Raw genomic sequence first — 19,466 nt, 5'->3', positions numbered from 1 at the left:
CCCTGAGGATCTCATAGAAGTGGCGATCCTGGTCCTGATGGCGCTCAAGCAGATTCTGTTGGTGGGAGTGATGTAGGTCAGTGAGAGACTTGTTGATGTCGGACAGTGGGAAGGAATCCATGGGGCATGCAGTCTTCAAATCAGATCCTGGGTTTTGGCACCAGTGTAAAAAGGACGACACCGGGAGCTGGATTCTTCAAATGCAGGTAAGGAACTTTTAATTAACCACTTCTCTGGTTTACAGCTTCACAATAACTCAACAGCTTCATAGTAAGCCTCTCGACCCAGTCTCTCTCTCGATCTGGCACTGGAGTGGTCCTTTTATGCCGCTCTCCCCAATCACTCTAGCCCCCAATGCCACAGTTATGATCATGCATTATTGTAAATCTCCATTTATATGTACGTGCGTAACCTCCGACGATGCCTTTTATTTATTTATTTCCGAAGGCGATATTTTATAAGCCTACTGAATGCAGGATCTGTGTATCTGTTTGCAATGCACCGCTAAGAAAGAGAGAAAATGCTTTTAGATGCAGTTTTTGGTGCAATAAAAGCTGAAAAAGCCATAAAAGTGTATGCTGATATCAGTCAAGCAGTTGTCTGCCTGTGCAACAGTGTGTGTGTGTGTGTGTGTGTGTGTTTAAAACAATGGCAAAATGCTATAAACAGTAAAACTATATGCACTCCAAACAAATGTGTTTATGAAAGTAAAAATTAATAATAATAATAATAATAATAATAATAATAATAATGTGATGACATATATTGCCAGCCTGTGAAAGCAGCATAATTTAGGATTTTTATATAGCTAAAATAGCTGAGTTGGTTTGTACCAGAAGATGTCCACATTCAAATTTGAAAATGACCAACCTCTAGATAAGTTGACAAATAAGGTAATTATAAAATCAGACACACTCTCATAACAAAACATAACCAAAAGGTTACCTTTATTCCATATATTAGACTTCACATACGGTTGCTAACAAGCCAATAAAAGTTTTTTTAATCATATATTTAAACATATATTTACAAAGATAAGCCAAAACATTACAACCACTCACAGATGAAGAAAATAACGTTGATCATCTCCTAACAAAGAGATGGTCTGGGTAGATTAGTTGGTAAGTGAACAATTAGTTCTCGTAGTAAACATGTTGAATGTAGGAGAAATGGACAGGAGTAAAGACCTGAGCGACTTTGACAAGGGCCAAATTATTATGGATAGATGACTGGGTCAGAGCATCTCTGAAATGTTAAGGCTTATGGGGTGCTCCCTGTCAGCAGTGGTGAGTACATACTGATAGTGGTCAGGGTGTTGGGCGCCCAAAGCTCATTGATGTGCAAGGGCAATGAAGGCTATCCCGCCTGGTCCAAACCGACAGATGATCTACTGTGGCACAAGTCATAGAAAATATTAATGATGGTTACGGAGAAATGTGTCACAACACAGTGTATCGCACCCTGGTGCGTATGAGGCTGCATAGTGCCCATGATGTCCCCTGTCCAGTATCTGTGGGATGTGCTTGACCAACAACTCTGGTCCAAGGCGGCTCCACCTTGCAATTAACTTGAAGGATCTGCTGCTAGCATTTCTGTAACTGCTGATCTCCTGGGATTTTCACATGTAACAGTCTCTAGAATTTACTCCGAATGGTGGCAAAAACCAAAAACATCCAGTGAGCGGCAGTTCTGCAGATGGAAATGACTCGTTGATGAGAGAGGTCAAAAGAGAATGGCCAGAATGTTTCGAACTGACAAAGTCTACGGTAACTCAGATAACCACTCTGTACTATTGTGGTGAGAAGAATATAATCTCAGAATGTTTCTATACACTGTCTAGCTACGTTTCTTTCTTAATTTTGTCAGATTTTGCATAAAACCCACCCTCCCTTACCAATAATACCTACCTCCCTACTGTACCAATAATAAAGGGCATGTCTTCTGGTAGAAAATTTCACACAAATTAATTGGTCAATTTGTCGTGCTTAAACAGTGAGTGTGTAAACATTGGACAGTTGACTTGCTCAATTAAATTTATTTCAGTGGCATAAATGCATGTTACATGACATGTTGTCGGGGGCCCCCTGGTGGCTGGAGGACCCTGGGCAACAGCCCCAGTTGCCCATTCGGTAATCTGGCCGTGTATACTGTATATACGGTGTGTGTGAGTGTGCATTATGAATTGATGCAATAATTAAAATCTGAACATTAAAAAACAAGTAACTAAGACTGCAACAAAAACAACAGCAAAATAAACCAGAAACGGTAAATAATCCATGTAATTTCTTCATGCCACATTGCATGCTGGATATTGCTAAATGGCAGTTGGAAACAGAAATGTGCAATATTTTTACAGTAGAATGCTGGTGACTGTTATTTTACAGTATTATTTACAGTGTATACAAATGTTTTCATCTACAGAATGTGAAAACTGGTTCCTTTTCAAATTAGAGTGACCTCTCATTTTAACTGGTAGTACATCCCACTTCATGTCCGATTTTCAAAATCTATGGCAGCCAATCGATAATGTTTGGGCTTTCAGAAATAGGAACACCTACTACCAGGAACTAAAAAGGGGTCAAGGAATGAAAAGAGAAAATTAATGCAATTTTAAGCAGAATGTAAATAAAAAAACGGAACAAAGTGATTTTCAATTTATTTCAATACAATTTTTTGGGCAAAGGCCAAAGGGTTTGTTTAGCACAGTATATTTTTGGAACTACACCACATCATGTTGCCAGTGAAAATGAAACAAGTGCTTTGAATCTGAAGGAAACTGCTACATCACACATTTCTTTGCCTAATTGCCCGTTGCGAATGTCGTATTCTGTGAATGAAAAACCTTTTAACAACTATGCATAATTACTACTTATACATGCATGGCTAATTCAGATACAAGGAAAACATTACTATATGTAAAAAGTACTTTTCTCAGTTGTTTTCAAGTCTTCACTGAATTATTGTTAGATATGATGCATTAATACAGATTGATGCTGCTGGGTTTTGACTCAGAAGCAGATCTTTAAAAATGCACTTAACTGTTAATTAACTGTATGCTTGTTACAATTTTTATTGTGATAAATCGCAAATGTTTTGCTTATTTGGAGCTTGTTTTTCCAGACCAGATTGATTGCTACTCTTGTGAAATTTGGAAATGCTGCATTTGGTATTTCACCTACCACTTAGCACAGAGTAATGTCATTTTAAATGAACGTTAGTAACCGTTCTTTGATTTTGTTTAACCAGTTACCATTTGGAAAGTAGTCTGCATAACATTTGAACCAGAACGAAAAACGTTTTTTTTTTTTGCTCAGAACAAACCGAAATGAAAAACATTTAGTTTGTAGTCCCTGCTCACTACCACCACTATATGACTGCGACCACATTATAAAATATCTGACAATGAGGTCAGGATGACTCCCAAAGAAACTGCAATGCTTAAGTATTATAGTAATCCTGTGCTTTCTCACACAGGTTGTGGCAGAAGAACAGATCCTCATCATGGAAATGTTATCCACTCATTTCCTGAGATTAAAAAAAAAAAAATGTATTTGCACTTGCATTTTACCTCTCAAAATGTTTGTCTGTATGTTGTCCCTCTGGATCTCTAAGAAAATACTTAGATAAACTTGAAACAGTCTTCTGGCTCGTCCCCAAACACAGTGGCCAACTTTACTATTTTAACATCCACTCTGAATTCTCCCAGTAATGCAGTTTACTTCAGCAGCATCTCCTTTCAATCAAATAAAAGTCTGACTAAAAGCAGTCTCTCTCTCATGTGTCATTTGCCCTCTATATCCAAAAATATATTTAAACATATAGTATATTCAAAAAAATAGGGCTGGGAGTCTATAAACATACTGTTTTTAAACATACTCTGTTATGTAAGTCTATATGTTGACATTGTGCATATCTGTGTCAATCCAAATGCAAAAATGTGCTACAACCACACTTAATGTGCGAGTACCGACAAATACAAAGTAGATAATGTTCAAATGCATTGCTTTTGAAAGAAAATAACATACAGTATATATGCAGTAAGGAGGTTGTGAAAGATAATTTCTGCTGATGACCTTGGCACAATCCATTCTTTCAACTTTTCTGACAACAGCTCACACAAGACAATAGTAAATCATTAACAGACAAACCTAATCTCCTGTGTGACCATCACTACTGAGAATGAACCCTTCACCATCCGTCCTGCAAAAGCCTGACAACCCCTCATTTTTATTTTGCTGCAACATAATCCCTCTGCTGCAGCAAATAAAAATACATTATAGACCACTAACCAACCCTGAACTCTAGCCATGCCTGCTAAGAAATAAATTACCTAAGACTTCATTTGCAGTACACATGTGGATCTCATTCGTTTTCGCAGGTATTATTAAGTAAAATTTACACATTTTAATATATTTGGAAGACAATGAAACCCACAATATCAATTTATTGACACTAGCTAAGGTATAAACCATTTTATGTATGAACAACTTCAGAGTTTACAAATCCCCAGATGACTGGTCAGATCTAGAATTGTCAGCATCTTTACGAGAGTACCACTTCTATCAGGAAGACTTGCAGTCTTGAGTGAAATTTAAGATGACATTTATTTGATGAATATAAAACAGAAAAGTAATGTTTCTCTTTGGCGTAAGCCCCGTCTGGTGGTCCGAAGAAGTTGTACTCGGAACGGTCATATACTGCCATAGATAGGAGGCAGGGGCGATGAGCCTACCCCCGTGCAGGACGGGACTCAACTGGTGGTGGTGGGGTGGTTGAGGTTGCCGTGTTAGCACACTTAAACAGCAATGTGATAGATTGTGTGCAGATTATAAAGCAATGTCTTAGATGCAATTGGGTAGGAATTACCCAGCTAATGGTGCGATGATAAACAGCTGCTAGTCTCCCCGCTAGAACTAGGCTGTGCTTACATTTCAGGTGACCAAATTCAATACTAAGATCATATTATGATGTTACATTGACTTGTGTTTCAATTATGAAAAAAAATAAATGTGTTAACTGAATTAAAAAAGTGTGAAAGGCATTATGCTTATCTATATCTCAATAGAATCTCAGTAAAATCTTAGAATTCCATGTTAGAATTCAATATTCTATGAACCTCAACAGATTTGTAAACATTGTACGTCTCTAAAGTTGTGAATATGACAGATCTCACTTGAAAATCAGGGATAAGAGGACATTGTTTTGTCTGCTAAAATCAATATATGCATTTAGAACAGGGGTACTGGCCCCCAGTGGGCGTTCAAAGGATGCGAGAGGGCTCTGAGAGCAAATTAGTAGAGAGTGGGGCGTTAGGTTACAAATGGTGGGCGTTTATCAGTCATGTTAATCAAATCTATTGTCAAGTTCCTGTTTGCATTAAAATGTTTATCTAGACTCCATTATACAGGTTTGTATGCATTTGTACCGCAGTCCTTCTGATTCAGAAGTACAGCGATGCATCTGAAGTATCTGGTTTAGCAGTGTCAAATAGACAGGCGAAGTCACAGCCTCTGCTAATGCAGCTGTATGGCTCTGTTGGTGGATACTGCTCAATGTACAGTGCAAGTGCAAGTGCGTTTTTTACTCACAGACAGGTCTCGAGCTCTTAAACATGGACGTTTGATCATTGTAGCGCTACGAGAACCAGTGAGAATCATAGTGGTAGTGTAGAGCGCAGATCTGTGAGGAATCCTCTGGAGAGTAGTGTGTTCGTAGGCCTGTGTGTGTCATTGTAGTGTGAGAAGCAGATCCAGTGCAGAGAGGTGTCCACTGAGGGAGACTCAGGAGAAGCGTCGAGGAATGCGAAGCAACAGGCTGGAAGGTAACCACAATCCTTGCACAAACAGCAAAAACTGGCAACCAATACAGAGAACACGATACAGGACTGACTAGGGCAGAGGGAGAGAGTGGTAAGTAACAACACTCAAACAACAATTGAGCAACAAACACAAAACAGAGTGAGGTAAAGACCCTGACTACCACACCTGGAGTCATGAGTTCGAATCCAGGTCATACTGTGTGACTCCCGCCAGATCTTCTAAGCAAACAAATTGGCCCGGTTGCAAGGTAGTGTAGAGTCACGTAGAGTAACTTCCTCGTGGTCGCTATAATGTGGTTCTCCCTCTCGGTGGGATGTGTGGTGAGTTGTGCTTGGATGCCGCGGAGAATAGCATGAAGCCTCCATGTCTATGTCTTCGCTGTAGCACGCTCAACAAGCCACGTGATAAGATGTGTGGATTGACAGTCTCAGATGCAGAGGCAACTGAGATTTTTCCTCCACCACCTGGATTGAGGTGATTCACTATGCCTCCACGAGGTCCTAGAGTGCATTGGGAATTGGGCATTTCAAATTGGGAAGAAAAAGTGGAGCAGAAAAAACAAAACAAAGAGTGAACTAATAGCGATCAGTTTCTGCTCACTTGCTGAAAGTTGGAATGATCAGCCTTCCCATGGAAACAATCAGGGTTCTTATGGCAATGCTGTTTACGCAAGCCAGCGGCACCTGAATCATCAGAGGAAAAATTTCAACACAAACTGGAACAAACCAGCAGACTCACCGAGACTGTGACAATTTCAGCTCTATTAAACTTGTCATAGACTACATTAGGGAGTGAGGAATATAATACATTTTTGTTACGACTTTTAAATGTTTATACTTTGTATTTATTGTTTTTGCATTTGTTTAGAGTAGGCCTACTGTTGTAATTACTAATATGTCTTAATTTGTTTTATAGAAATCATGGTACATCCAACCATGGTCGTGAAGAAGATCCATGCTTCCATGTGCTTACTATTATCTTGTTACAAATACCACTGTTAAAACTATCAAAATTGTAGGATCGGACTAGCCCGACAGAAGGAAATTTAGAAGATTTAAAGCAAAAGATGGCCTAGTGCACCAGAATTCCTCAGAGATATAAAACTAAGAGCTGACAAAATGGCTCCCTAAAATCTGGCATGGCCCAGCCAAACAAAATGTCTGGCCAATAATACGAAGAAAAGAAACTTGTCCAGATAGCACACAAATGAAAACACTCTTGACTGATAAACTTTTCGCACAACTGGGGGACTGATCTTCTAGAGAGGACCCCCACCGCTTCAAGGAAGAAGAGATGGGCAATAAAAGACACAGTGTTAAACACAGATCCTCCTGAATTTCAATGAACAACACAACATCAGTTCTATGACTGTTTATTCTGGACAATGACCAATTTTCTAGGCTCCAAATTAGTCACGATACATCCTCTCTGATCAGTATTCTACAAACAGCAGATAAAAAATAAGTCTATTTGTATCATTAATTTGGTAACACACGGACCCTTAAAAAATGTCCTGTATCACATGACTATAATCTTTGTTCAAGGCACAAAGATCCGCTGGTCCGGCCTTTTCTTCTCTTCCTTCTCCAAGAGAAAGAACTCGCTTGATTCCAGCTGGGGCCAAACGTATTTGTGTCGGGGTAGGTGTCCTTGGAAAAATGAGGAATCCAGGGTTCACCGATCCCGGGAACTCATGTGGATGAAAGAGCGCATGTCTTCCCCGCAGAAGGGGAAAGATGCTTGTATGCCAGCGGTACACCCTTCCAGCATCCTTACCTGTTTGTACCTACCAACACATGGGAAAAAACTGGCTTAACACAGAGATTATAAAATCTTGTGAAAGTATTGGGTGTTGCCCAGTTCCCCTTCTGCTGTACCCCGATACAGATTAAGAGCTGCTCGGAGTGTCTAAAGCTCTAAAGTAGATATGCAAAATGCATACCGGACACAGCAACGACAAGGCTGGGTCTGCCTCCTCCCAGGGCAGCGCTTGTAGGCTCACCGCCTGATCTTTAAAGGGGGTTTTGGGAACCTTGGGCACATAGCCCAGCAGGGGTCTTAGGGTCACGTGAGAGTACACTGGACTGAACTCTTAAGCACGTATCACTAACAGAGAATGCTTGCAGGTCCCCAACCCTCTTGATGGAGGGAAGCGCAGTCAGGAGGGCCGTCTTCAAGGAGAGAGCTTTCAGCTCAACTCACTCTAATGGCTCAAAAGAAGTTTGAGAACCATTGTTTTAGAATTTTTAAACTACATCCCAGTAGCCAAAGCTGGAGCTGTAGATGTGTGCATGAGACTGAGACAACCAAAATATACATTGTGGCAGAGGTATAGCCAAATTGTCTTCATCCCCCAATAATTTATATAATCATGTCTGATCTGCTGCAGTCCATTATGCACCACTGTATTTGTCATTAAGTCCTTGCAGGGATTAAATAATGGTTTAATAAATTATAACTTTAGCATACTAACAATGTTTATCATTGTCATTTGAGATCGCCAATCAAATCAAAGAAGGCAAGACCGAATTATTCAAAGTATAGGTCTCTATGGAACAAAAATGGGCATTTCCCAAGCTGTGGGCATTTTCAAACCAGGATGGGCATTTCTCAACTATCCACTGAAAGTAGGGAATCTCAATATAGTAGGCAAAGCATGTAAAGCGACTGAAAAATGCCCATGCCGGTTGGAAATGCCCAACCGTCACAAGTCTCGATTATTCCAGCACCACACATCAACATGATCACCAGTTCAAATTAAAAACCTTAATGCACAGCGCAGGCAATTTTCAAGCACGCACATTCAAAACAAGGTGGTGGCACATTGGGTTCGACTTTAGGTGGAAAATCCTAAATAAATAAATAACACCCCGATTTCCTATTTTATCATGTTGAACTACGCAAAAGGGTTCACATTTTATATGTTGATTTTGAATCTTTCAGAGTCTTTCCAAACGTGCAAAAAACATTCCAGAAACATTCTTTATGTATGAATAGATATGCATACTAAAGATATCAAATAGGATATTACATTTTAATGAGATCCATTTAGCCCATGAAGGTACACATGCAGCCTCCTAATTATCCTCATTTCACATCTGGATATGTCGATGACTACTCTGTAAATTGCAATCTGGACTGTGGCCACATTGGCAGCTTAAATAGAGGCCAGATGAAACAGTGCTAAGAGTGGGCCCTGAGCATGCCAGTTTGAGTTGTAAAGCATTACCTCAGCACTGCTGAGGTAAAGTGAGTGCAGTGCTCATAGGAACAAACTGAGTTCTTATATACTTATGTCTTTTAGAATTATGCCTTATTTGAAGATGGAATTTTTGGATGAGGTTTTTGCAAAGCTTTAAGCTTATTTGCTAAGTATAAGACAAATTAATGTATTCATTTTAAACAATGATCCAAATTGATCTCATTAGTATTCATATGTACATGTACTAGGGTGACCAGACGTCCCCGTTTTTCAGTGACAGTCCTAGTTTTTGGTGGCCTGTAACTGATGGAGCTGTCCCCAGATATGTCCCCGTTTTTTATGAGCATTCAAGACAGCATTCATAGTGAAATATTACATGGCAAGAAAGCCTAAGCTGCAAAGCCTACCGGGTGCTGTTTAGTTTGTTCAACAGAGGGGGCTGCTCGCTATAGCAGCTTCATTTCATTCAACTTCCTTTGATAATTACATGGTCGGGCGAGTTTTGAAATGAAGAACTGGATTAGGCAATTGAAGAGAATTATCAGCATTGTTATAAGGTTCAAAGTAAGGCACATACTAGCTATTTATGTTATAAAGTTATATTGTTATGTATTTTAAACAGGTTCTAAATATGGTGTGATTGTATTGCACATTGTAAAACATTCATGAAAGTCTGGCCTTCTTAACGCAGGAATTCCCACACACTATACATGCTGGTGAAAAGTAGTCAGATAAATCCCTGCAAATGAACAAATAAAATCAACATTTTAATTTTAATCAGTGTGTGTCGTATCCCCTCTCCCCGCACTAGTAATATTCAGACACTAAAGAAAGCACCTTCTCACATATTTACTCATCGGAGAGCATCACAGCGGCTTCTGATGCTGATGACTCGTCTGGACTGCCACCTTCGGGTCTGCTCGCCCAGTCTGAGGCTGACGCGCAGATGTCCGCTATGCTTTCCCGGGCCTGTTATTATGGCATTAATAACATTGAAAAATACAAATGTATAATAAAATATCTGCAAAGAAATGTACAGTGACTCATTACAGCATAAATTTGAAACTTTCAGGGAAACAAGTGACTGAAATGGAGCACCATAATGCTCTTACTCAATCAAAATAAAAGGTAGTAATTAAGAAAAACAGGTCCATATGAGATAAGCAAACAGTTAGGTTAAATAGTATTATGATAATTATTATTATCATTATTAAACCGTATTGAATATCTTTGTGTCATATGATGAAATAGATTTTAGATTTTAAATGTTTACATTCTTCATCGTATTCCATGAAATTAACGAGTGCCAGTCAGGATTTTGCTCTGAGGAGCCGAAAATAAGGTACGGGCATTTACAGTGGTAGGTCTAGTGCTGTGGCAGGAGGGACACAATGTCTCGTTCCTTCCCTTGGGGAACGGAGGTTACAACAGTAACCATGACATTCCCCTTTTGTCACTCACTCAACGTTGTGTCGAATGATGTGACACAAGGGGTCGCATCTAAAAATGCCATGCACTGACCGTGTTACATGAACTGTCGAGACAGGTGCAAGCAGGCTACTGCGTGGTAGAGGCAACTGTGTCGGCTGTGCCCTCCCCAACGCCACCAAAGAGATGTCAAATACAGACCTTAGGGCGGGGCTTCGTGGCGGGGAAGGGGAGCAGGTAATAGCACGTCGGGAGGCAGAAGAACGTCCTGAGGCTTGGGTGCTGAGAAAAGACTCAAAGCACTTACCTTGCTCCGCGCACCCAGCAGGGGGCAGTTACAGACTGAGGAAGAGGTCCTAGAGAGGTATCTTCAGAACTTGTCAGCACTGGCCTGCCGCGGTTGAGCAGTCACGGGTCCAGAGGCCAGAGAGCTGTGCCCGGGGAGCCGGGACTGACCTTCTTGGCTCTTAGAGCGAGGTCGGTGGCAGAGCGCAGTTCCTGCAGCACGTCGAGGTCGGAACTACACAGGTGCAGATTTTTGAGTGCCTTGGCTTGGTGAACTTTAAGGAGAGCCATGGCATACAGGGCAGAGGCGGCCTGTCCGGTGGCGCTGTAGACTTTAAAGGTCAGTTATGACGTCATTCTACAGGCTCTGGAGGAGAGTACCGGGCAGTCCCGCCAGGTGTCAGCGTCAGTAAAAGGTGCCCTCTGCGTCAGCTCATCATGCACTTCCGGGAAGAAAGGAACCATGGGGGCGGGGGGGGTTTGCGTGGTTATGAGTGGCGCCCTGACCCGAGGAACCCAACGAGTAGCCATGAGGGGGGGACGGAGTTTGCCAGCCCAGACTCGCGCTCGCAGCGGCCCGGGAAAGCATAGTGGACATCTGCTTGTCAGCCTCAGACTGGGCGAACAGACCCGAAGGTGGCAGCCAAGACAAGTCTTAAGCATCACACGCTGCTGTGGAGCTCTCTGATGCAGCAGCGATTTCCTCATCGATTCGTAATTTCTTACATTGCAAGTTCAACACAATACCACATTCACTATGGTCAAAATACATAAAATCTGATGTGTCACTTTTTTTAATAAGTAACATGAAATTTCAATGACCTATTTAACACTGAACTTTATGTCCCCGTTTTTTATTTCAGAAATCTGGTAACCTTAATTGGTATGTAAATTGTGGTTCTAGCACACATATATGTACTTTGCACAGACACTTAAAGTAACATTATTAACACACAAGATCTAAAACAAACATTTTTGTGCACTGGATGTACAACCTGAGATGTAAAAATGTTTATGAATTATTTTATGTTAATAGAAGACTGAATTTGTGGAATCTGAAGCCATTCCAGATGTGTATGACTTTCTTTCTTCTGCTGAAAACAAAGATTTTTAGAAGAATATCTCGGCTCTGTAGGTCCATACAATGCATATTAATGATGATCATGCTTTGATGCTCCAAAAAGGAGATAAAATCAGCATAAAAGTTATCCATATGATTCCAGTTTTTTAAGCAATGTCTTCTGAAGCGATCCTTTTGGTTTTGTACATATTGCCATTTCAGTCTCTATGATCTTGATTTTCAAGCTCGATTACACTTCCTAGTGCTTGATGCATGCAGAACATTAGATGACGCTATAGGAAGTGTAATCAAACTTGAAATCATGATCGCCAAGGAGACTGCTGTCAAGATGTACAGTAAAAAAGGAGTTATGGGTCTACTCTTACCCAAAACCAATTGGATTGCTTTAGAATACATTGATTAACTAACTATAGTCTGATGGATTATATTTATGCTGACTTTATCTGCTTATTGAAATTTCAAAAGGCCTTGTAACCATTTACTTGCATTGTATGGACCTACAGTCAAGTCAAGTCATTTTTATTTGTATAGCACCTTTCACAATACACATTGTTTCAACGCAGCTTTACAGAAGATCAGGCATTAACAGAAGATAAAAGTCATCAGTGTGTAGTTTGATAAAATACGTTTAAAAATAAGTAATTCTATAATAATTGTATTTATAACCCCAGTAAGCAAGCCGATGGCGACTGTGGCAAGGAACACAAAACTCAAAAAAAAATGTTGGTTAATGGAGAAAAATAACCTTGGGAGAAACCAGACTCACTGTGAGGGCCAGTTCCCCTCTGGATAACATATTGAATGTAATTCCAATATTACTTATGTACAGTGCAAGTCATGGTTTAAAATTATGAAACTAAGTAAGTGTTAAGGGTCAGTGTTTAAACAAAGATTTTGAATGAACTGTAAGATCAATGACAAATGTCTTTGAAGTCCATCCTGGATTAACTGCAGAAGTTTTTATCCTTGTTAGTTAGCTGATAGTCTAAACGCTCATAGCACCCCCCCCCTCGTTTCCTTTCTTCCCGGAAGTGCATGACAAGCTGACGCTGTATGTCATGGATCTCCTGAAAGTTCACCAAGCCAAGGTACTCCAAAATCTGCACCTGGGTAGTTCCGACCCCGACGTGTTGCAGGAACTGCGCTCTGCCACCGACCTCGCTCTCAAAGCCAAGAAGGTCACAGCGCAGGCACTCGGGCGGGTGATGGCCACCCTCGTGTATTAATTCATAGTCATTGTATTCCATTTCAAGAGTGTAGACCATCATTAGACCGAGGTGTTGCAGGCAAAGATCAATGAGATCCATCGCAGTTCAACCTGGCTGGAAATTTCGGTGAGGTCTATCCTAAGTCCAAGGTTCAGGCAATGGCATATGAAGTATCCCATGTCTTATGCTTGGTGTTGGCATCATATCATCCTCTGAAGTCCATCGTAATATACTGAAGTGATGTTTGGCTGGCACCGGCTGCTATTAGTCAGCATCACAGAGAGACACGTAGCAGTGGAGTCCAACACAAACAGGAATGGAGCTGGATCCAGCCGGATCTGGTGACCTCAGGATAGGAGTCCCTAGGTTGAGGGAAATAAATACAATTATATTAGCATAGATGCCATTAAATTTATTGCAGAGTAATAGATCATAATCACTGTTTCTGGTTCCGGCAGACCTAAATTAAGCTTAAGAGTTGAAGGATAAATTAAGTGTATGCCTGACTAAATAGATGAGTCTTTAGTCTAGACTTAAACCGAGTGAGTGTGTCTGCATCTCGAACAGTGTTATGGAGAATATACCATAGTTTAGGAGCCAAATATGAAAAGGATCTACCTCCTTTTGTGGGTTCTGATATTCTAGGAACTATTAACAGGCCAGAAATTCAAAGCTTTGTACGTAGTTAACAGAATTTTAAAATGGGGCTAATATGATAATTGTTTTTGTTCTCATTAGCACTCTGGCTGCTGCATTTTGAACCAATTGAAGTTTAGTTATTGATCTTGCTGGAAATCCTCCATTACATGGTAATCTAGTAATTACAATAATCTAGTCTTGAGGTCATGAACGCATTAATTACTTTTTTGGCATCAACAACAGAGAGCATGTATTGTAATTTAGCATTATTTCTTAGGTGGAAGAATGCTGTTCTACAAACATTGGCAATTACATTGTTAAAGGACAGACTGGTATCAAATCTAACACCTAAGTTCTTCACTGTTGTACACAGTAAACACGTATACCTACAGAGTGGAGACATTCTTCTAAAAAATGTTGTTTGTGTTCTTCAGAAGAAATAAAGTCATGCACATCTGGGATGGCATGAGGGGGAGTAAATGATGAAAGAATTGTCATTTTTGGACAAACTATCTCTTAAATGTTACACCATTCTTGTTTCTATTGTTGAGCTTTGACGATAGGTACATTCAGCTATAAAAAGAGTGCAAATGACTTGGGTTTACATATTAATTTATACAGTAAATTAATTTGCTGTCAAGGAGAAACAGTTAAAATATTAAGGTGATTTATTTTGTGATTTTTTTCCTATGGGATAGGGCAGTGAGGCAGGAAAAGACTAATGGAGTTGTGATTTGGAAAATAATACCACATAAACATCTTACATAGACGAGTGAAGCTTATAATGATGACTTTTTAAGGATGAAACAATCTATGTCCCTTCTCTGACCTAAACTAGCTAGAGAAGAAAGGCAATTTCCTGCTACAATGTGATGAATAGGAGGGGGGAATATAGAATTATTATCAGAAATACTAATGCACTACATGAATGATTTGTCCCCATTACAGTGGCAGCTTGCATTAGATTCAGACACAACTAATCCTGAAATCCAGAAAGTCCAGAGAAGAATCCACTGACCTACTAAAAACTATTGAAATGGTGTCATATTTTAAAAGAGTTTTTTAATGGCAAGGCTTCAAAAATGTTGTCAGATTTGAACTTTTTTTATAAAGGGGCAATAAAAGAAACTATAAATAATGCACTCAAACACATAAAACAATAAGCGCTCTGCCATAATACATTTTAAATAATTGCCCGGTCCCTTTGTTAGATTAAACAGCTCTCAACTGTTTAACATCTAAGTAGATTTTGATGTTATAGCTATTTTGAGTTGTCAGGAGTGTTTTCTTCATGTACAGTGTTTACAGAGTGGATACATTTTTTTTTTTCTCAATGCTACACATTAAACAATATATGCTTCTGAGACAGTGAATATTGATATTTGACAACAACAAGTCACCCATAAACACCTAAATGCCTAATAGAATATTATGAAACATATTTAAGCAATATCACGCAAGAGTGCTAATATTCAGAATACAACAAGATTGCAAGTGTGATATTGCATTTATAAAACAAGAAATGTAGCTATATGAAGTAACTTACATTTTAGACACAATATTCCCTGTTTTTTGTTCTGCTATCGAAAATAATTCCAAACGAAGTAAAAGCATAATTAAACATTTATTTAAACATTTATGCATTTGGCAGACGCTTTTATCCAAAGCGACTTACAGAACTACAGGGACAATCCCCCCGGAGCAACCTGGAGTTAAGTGCCTTGCTCAAGGACACAATGGTGGTGGCTGTGGGGATCGAACCAGCGACCTTCTGATTACCAGTTTACCAGTTATGTGCTTTAGACCACTACACTACCACCCCACCACACCACCACAATTACCATTGTGTGTTGCTAAGCAAAAACACTGCAAACACAAACAAAAAGACCTTGTGTCCAAAATCACATACTGTCAGAGTATGTAATGTATTTGATAAACAATGCAGTTCTTGGCCAGTAAAACAGTAACTTCTTTAGAAATGCATGCGAGTGGTATGAATAGATTTCAGACATACTTCTTGCAAAGTCATGGGTATTGACCCTTGTCCCAAATATACAACAAAATTACAACATCCATGACAATAAAACTCTCTTTTTGTTAAACAAGCCCCATTTAAGCACAAGGAACAAATTTCTTTGTATATATAACACTTACAGTTGAGAACAGCCGTCCGACTCGCAGTTCACCACAATTAATTTAAATCCAGCATTTTGAATGTGGCGTCTCCTCAGCTCCCGAGGCATTATGGAATAGTAAAGTGTCTGAGTCGATCCACACTTCAGAATCTTGCTGGAAATAGTAGGTCATCTGGGTATTTCTCACTAACTGTTTTATGAATACTGAGGATTCAGACATGCTACTCTATTGGCATACTGTTTAAAGCTCTGTGTGCGATCCAAGTAGATGCGCAAAAGCACGAACCGGACACAGCAATGACAAGGCTGGGTCTGCCTCCTCATGGGGGAGCTCTTGCAGGCTCACCACCTCATCCCTAAAAGGGGTCATAGTAACCTTGGTCACATAGCCCGGTCGGGGTCTCAAGACCACGAGAGAGTCCTCCGGACTGAACTCCAGGCAGGTTTTGCTGACAGAGAATGCCTGTAGGTCCTCAATCCTCTTGATGGATGTGAGCGCAGTCAGGAGGGCAGCCTTCAATGAGACCGCCTTTAGCTCAACTGACTCTAGGGGCTCAAACGGGACTCTCCACAGGCCCAGGAGGACCACGGAGAGATCCCACGAGGGAGATATGCGCGGCCTTGGAGGATTCAGCATCCTGGCGCCTCTCGGGTACCTGATAATCAGGTCGTGCTTCCCCAGGGAATATAGCGGCCACATATATTCATATAAACATAAAACTTTAAGGTGGAGGGGGACAGCAGGCCCTCCAGCCTCTCCTGCAGGAAGAAAAGTACTGACCAACTGAACATCTCTGAGGGTTTTCGTCGCGAGAAGAACACCAATTTGCCAACAAACACCACTTCAAGGCATATAGCTGCCTAGTAGAGGGAGCCCTGGCCTGAGTGATCTACCACCGCCAGTGTATAGACCACATAGATCTTCCACGTCACATCCAGGGGCCAGACATGGAGATTCCAGATGTCTGGGCACGGGTGCCAGATGGTGCCCCGTCCTTGAAAGAAGAGGTCCTGCCTCAGGGAAACTTGCCAGGGAGGGGCTGAGATCCGAGAACCATTTCTGGGTGGGCCAGTACTCCACCATGAGGGTTACCCGTTCCTCATCCTCCCTGACCTTGCACAAGGTCTGTGCAAGCAGGCTCACTGGTGGGAGCGCATACTTGCGCAGCCCCCGGGGCTAGATGTGCACCAGCGTGTCTGTGCCAAGGGTAGCCTAGGTCAGAGAATACCAGAGGAAGCAAACATGTCTTCTTGTCCTTCACTGAATTGACTACAAATCAGCTGGACCACCTGGAGGTGGAGTCTCCACTCTCACCTAAGTGTCAAATGTTGTGACAGCTCATCTGCTGTACGGTTGAGGTCGCCGGGGATGTGAGTGGCCCGCAGTGACCTCAGTCTGCTGCTGAATCCAGAGGAGACGGCGGGTGAGTTGCAACATGCAACATGAGCGTAAGACGCCTTGGCATTTTATATACACTACCGTTGCCATGTTGTCCATTCCACCAACCAACTTGCTTGCCCTGGACACTGAGGCACTTGATATGCGGTCCTATCCAGGAGCCAGCGGCAGCGTGTCCATTGCACATGGCACCCCAGCCTAATTTGGAGGCTGTCATAGGTTCTGAGTCTAACTCCATCCAGAGAAAATGGATGCTCTGAATCGGGGAGAGCTTGCTCTTTTCCCAGTTGACCCGAAGACCCATCCAGCTGAGGTGCTCGAGCACTAGGTCCCTGTGCACATACAACAGATCTCAAGAGAGGGCTAGTATCAGCCAATCATCGAGATAATTGAGGATGTGAATGCCCACTTCTCTTAACAGGGCAAGGGTTGCCTCCACGACTTTTGTGAAGACATGAGGCAACAGGGACAGGCTTCAGACCTTGTACTGGTATGGCCAGCCCTCGAAGGCGAACCACAGAAATGGCCTGTGGAAGAATGCGTCATTCATGTCTTCCACCACGAACCAATCTTGATGCCGGACAAATGCCAAAATGCGTTTCAGCGTCAGCATCTTGAACAGGATTCTGTGTAAGACCCAGTTCTGAACTCGCAGGTCCAAGATTGGCCACAACCCAGCGCCGTTCTTTGGCACGAGGAAGTAAGAGCTGTAGAACCCTTTCTTCATCTTGGCTGGAGGGACAGGCTCTATCACGTCCTTCTGCAGAAGGGTCGTGATCTCCACACGCAAGGCAGCAGCATTCTCGGCCTTCACCGAAGTGAAGTGGACGCCGCTGAATCCGGGCGGGCGCCTGGTGAGCTGAATCACATGGCCGAGTTGGATGGTCCTGGCCAGCCATCGCGATGGCTCCAAGTTCCATGCGAGATGCACTAAGGGGACAATCGTAAAGGTGGCCTGATGTATTTGCAAGAGGGCCATGGCATGCACAGGGGCGGAGGTGGCCTGTCCAGCGGCACTGTTGGCTTTGGTGTCCAGAGACGACATAGGCCTACAGGCACTAGACGGGAGTCCCCGGGCATTTCCGCCAGGTGGCTGCATTTTGCACCGCAACCACCCTGGTTTATTGTATTATTAACTCATCATCAGTTCTAGTTTTTCATTGGTTTAAGTTTATCAGTTTTGTTATCTTGTTTATAGTTCTGTCTGTTCATTGGTTGTCTTGTTACCCTTGCACATGTACTTAAACCCTCATGTTTGCCATGGTCCTTTATTTTACTTTATTGTTAATATAACGTTGTCTGATAGTCAAGTCAAGTACATGTTTATGTTATTTCATGTTTATAAATAAACTGCACTTGGGTTCTTCACATCATCATCATCGTCGTCTGCTTGTCCTTGCCAGCACACGCTACAGTATACAGTATGCATATACTTCTGCATGCATTTAATTCAGTAATAACCCCTTCCCATCTAGCAATGATGGATTATTTTTGCTTATTTTGATTGCCATAGAATCTCTGTTTAAACCACACTCTCTGACATTGTAATAGCACCACATTATTATTACCATTATATTTTTGTATCCTCTGTGAGAAATGTATTTGTCCTGATATTCAGGTAAGGTGATAATGGTCTGATAATTAGCCCCACCTTACTATTACCAGTAGACCATTAGCGGTGACAAACATTAAACACCTCTCTGAGAAGGTTTCCTACCTCATACCTCTCTCGCTTCGACTTGCTGCTAATGGACCTGGCATTTGCAGGGAGACATTACTTTAATTTATTTTAATGCTTGCTCACAAAAAAAAAAAAAAAAAAAAAAGGAAAATGGCCTGACAAATTTTTAGAGCTATCCTTCTTGCCCTAGAAGCAATGCAACTCCCTAAATTCCCAGTAATGAATTTACATATTTATTAAAATGACTTCTGAGCAAGCAATTCATTTATAGAATGTTAAAATGCATTTTCTACCAAAAAGATAAATTGTGTGATTATGCTAGTCATCTACTTCCCATGGAGAGAATGCAAACATTTGATATTCCTCAGACCACAGGCATTGATTTTACTGCTAAAATGTACAAATATATCAAATAAAAGCTAAAAAAAATACATGCAGAATATACAGTACCATTCTGAGAATTCTGGCATCATCAGAAACTTATAAATATCTTAAAAAACCTTGCTGCTCACTAACCCCAATGTTTGCACCCAAAATACCTGCTTGGTCATGGTAGTGGCAGGAGGAAATAGCTTGTTGCACATTTTTG

Source organism: Xyrauchen texanus, chromosome 3 (assembly GCF_025860055.1).
Source record: "Xyrauchen texanus isolate HMW12.3.18 chromosome 3, RBS_HiC_50CHRs, whole genome shotgun sequence".
Lineage (NCBI taxonomy): Eukaryota > Metazoa > Chordata > Actinopteri > Cypriniformes > Catostomidae > Xyrauchen > Xyrauchen texanus.
This window is presented reverse-complemented; position numbering follows the sequence as displayed.